Below are 3,941 nucleotides of genomic sequence, written 5' to 3' on the forward strand. Positions count from 1 at the left end.
TTCAAAGACCATCAGGCCATCTCCAGTCTCTCAATTTTCTTCTCTTACATCTTTTGCTATCGACCCTAGTATTTAAGTGCAGTCCGATCATAAGCTCTTGTTTCTTTCTCAGGTTCATCATAAACACCTAAATAAACTTGTTTGGTCTCCCAAGACTTCCTGAATCTCTCACATAGATAAGCGGGGTAGTGTTTGTATCAGCAATGCCTTCATGGACGAATGCAGGTCAGCAGCGCCTCCCTTCCAGATCGATGGAACTACCCCAGTCTGCTGTTAGCCAGACTGCGTTTGGCATATTGCTCAAGGAAAGGCTCAGACTATGACAGATACATGTCATCCAAAATCCTCCTTTCAGCACTCTTCCTCGTGATGTAACCTTCCCACTTTGTCCATAGCTGGTCTAGATGCCGTTGCTTTTTCTCTATCCATTCTTCGATGGCAGACTCCCTCTACTGCCTGTAGTTCTTGCTTTTTCTCCCCCTATTGTTACCAGCACGATGTTTGGAATAATGTTTTTACTCTGTCTATGCTTCGCCTATCATTATGATTCCTTGCAAAAAGGCGTGTATGGTGACGCTTTTGAACCACTACAAATGTGACAGGAGGTTGGTAGTTCGATTCGAGAGAAGCACATGCCTTGCGAATGGCATCCAGCTCATACAATAGTACTTGATAAAACTGACCCTCACTAACACCATCCCTGTAAAGTATAATTCGATGAGGCTTCTGACCCATTGCTCATTGAAAAGATATCAGTAGCTCCTTTATCATCCCACCCGTTTGTGGGCCATGGGAAGGATCATCCCAACCCTTGAACAAATCTTGTATCATTCTTGACGATGCTCTTGAGCACACACCAACCCTGCATATTTTGTAACTTCAGGCCAATCTTGGGAAGCTACCACAGCAGCAATAGATGGACTCGAATCCTCTCCTGGATGGGGATGAGTAACATCAGCTCCAAAGATAATGGTAGGGATGTCACTGATGAGTGGTATTCGGCGAGAGAGTGCATCCACCAATACAGTATTCCTTCCACCCACCTTGACATTGATTTTCAGCGCGACATTTGCCAGGTATTGCTTACTCATCTTATACATATTCTTAGTTAAACAACATTGAGAGACCAAGCCGATATTTGTCTCACATGTTCTCTTGAGATCCCTGTAGAGTGTTCCATTATTATCAAGTAAAATAGCAACAAGAAGCTCAAGATCATGCCTTGAAAGGATGATGGAGATCATCTTGTGTAACATATGCAAGAATCTCATTGTCAATCCATTCCATATACTCAGTGATTCCATGTAAAGGCTTTCCCACAAACTCACAAGTCTTTGTATCCATAATATAGACCGTGTAAACCTCATCACGTTTTGTATCTTCAGCATAAGCAAACAGCTTGAGAAGCTCGAGAAAACCATACTCATTGCAGATCAAGAGCCCATTCTCCTTCTAAATTGTTTGTAACAAATATCAAATTCACTCCCAAACAACACTTGTCTCTTCTGTGAAATTGAACATGAACCAACTAAAGGCAAAACGTTCAAGCAGAGCAAAGCACAATGTCTAAGTATGCACAAAGTAACAAATGTCACACACACAACTTTTTGGTGGATTCCACACCCCAGATACGCAGCAGTACGACATCGTACATAACATCTTCTATGTTTGCAATTGTGTTTCTTGCTACCAATTTCTCAAGCCACTTGTACATAACCTCTTTACCAAAATTTTGTTTAAGATGCAACTTTGTCTCTCTTCCATGAATTTAATCCTCTTTCTAGAAGACCAAAATTTTGGCCATTGCATCATGATAAGCCACATAGTCATGCTTTTCATATACTGAAGACTATCACACCATATAAACCTACATTTTCATCATTCTCTAACATGCCTTTGGACTATTGCCCGACTATTGCCCATCCCCTTTCCTCCAAATTTTCATCCAATTTTGTAACCTTCAGACTAAGGTCATGCAATCCCTTCACTAACTCATCCATTACATCCTCTTTTACAAATGGACTAGTAGGCATAACTAGTGCTATTTCTATGGGTGAACCATAGAAATGGTTGGCATTGCTGTAATTTTAGTGCTTTCATAGAGATAGTAGGCATAGTACCTAAACCTAACCGTAATATCATTCTTTCCCTCTTCATAATCATATTCACAGCCACTGTTACATGTATCCAATTAGTTTTCAGTCCTATTTCACATGTCTTGTTATGAATTGCATGGTGGGGGGACTTGCTTGAGTTATTGCACCAAATATACACCATACACATAAGAAGAAGCTCACTCAAGAACACAAGAAGAGAGATGGAGACCAAGTTTTTTTAAAATTGGTTTCTCCTTCTTCTTTTACACACAATACCATGTACAATACAAAGTATAGATAAGATACACTATAAAGAAAAGTGGCCTACTAAGTTAAATAGTGCATAATTGACTATACTAATTGACTGGTCCTATAACTATGCCAGTTGTAGGTAGGCGTAACAAACCAAATATAATAAGTGATAATTCAATGTCCATGTGAGGATCATAATGACCTCAATATGCATCTATATATATATCCAAATGAGGCTTTCTATCATTTACATAAATTGACTAACAAGGCCAATAGCATAGATCAAGTTTGGCCTTATGATAGTTACGTGAATCAAACTTTCTACTATCCTCTTGAAGGATACTAGGATCTTCTATCTCATCCTCAACATCAACACTACACTTTACATTTTTCTCAAATGGTATTGAAAGAGGCTTATACACCATTATATCATACTTGGAAAACATATCCATGCCATAGTGCCTTTGGGATAGCCATATACCATCATCACATCTGATCACCTCAATACTAATAATGTTCATTAGCTCACTCGAATCCTTCATCCTAAAATTCTTCTTCAAATCCCAAACTTCTTCTTCAAAAGGTCCTTAACTTCAACCATCCCATTTTCATTGTCACTTGTAATAATCAAGTCATCCGCATAGATGACTATGATGACAAATCTACGTCTCCCTTTCTCACATAGAGTGAGTGATAAGCATTAGAAACATAAAATCCCAGGTTGATAATATACTATTAGATCTTCTCAAACCATGCTTTGGGTTCTTAATTTAGTCCATAGAGTGCATTCTTTAACCTATATACATATGTTAGATGCTCTAAATCCTCATAATCTACTATGGCTACTCCATATACACATTTTATTGCAATTAACAATATAAGAATGCATTCTTTACATCTATTTACTGCAAACTCCAACCTCTTGCGGCTAATGCCAAAGCAATCACGTATCTAACAGTTGTCATCCTAGCAACTAGATTGAATGTTTCTTCATAATCTATGCCATATATTTAAGTATAGCCTTTCACAACTAGCCTAGTCTTATACTTGCTAATAGAAACATCTACATTATGCTTGATTTTGTAAATCCACATATAGCCAATAGCTTTCTTGTCCTTAGGAAATGATTCTAGATTTGAAGTCTTATTGGCCTCTAATGTAGCTATCTCCTCATCCATTGTTGTACCTCAATGAGCATGAGCAACACTATCTTGAAAATAAGTGGGCTTAACATCCTTAACTACCTTTACCATATAATCATAATGGTGAGTTGCATAATCTTCAAAACTAAATCTTTTGATAGGGTATCTAATCCTGCTAGACCTACATACCACTAAATCACTCAATGCACCTTTTACATTACCATGTTCTCTCCGTACACCTCATGTTCTAACTAAAGGAATACTAAGCTCAACATCCAAACTCTCTGAACCACTCGAATCTCCATCAAATGCTAAACGACCAATAGATGTATCATTACCATCTGACACTTTCTTCTTCCCTCCTTTGCCTTTACCAACAATACTTGTAGATGCACCTAAATATGTGGGGTGCTCAGTCTCCCAGAACAAGGGCTAATTGTAGATATAATAC

General features: G+C 38.3%; 1 pseudogene; it reads right to left on the bottom strand.

The window, feature by feature from the left end:
* Window positions 1-486: 486 nt before the first annotated feature.
* On the bottom strand, window positions 487-1,244 carry LOC148040902 (protein argonaute 1-like; annotated as a pseudogene).
* Between the last annotated feature and the right edge of the window lie 2,697 nt (window positions 1,245-3,941).

This window comes from Lygodium microphyllum, chromosome 1 (assembly GCF_053477565.2).
Source record: "Lygodium microphyllum isolate KBCC chromosome 1, Lygodium_microphyllum_v1.1.10, whole genome shotgun sequence".
NCBI classification, from domain to species: domain Eukaryota; kingdom Viridiplantae; phylum Streptophyta; class Polypodiopsida; order Schizaeales; family Lygodiaceae; genus Lygodium; species Lygodium microphyllum.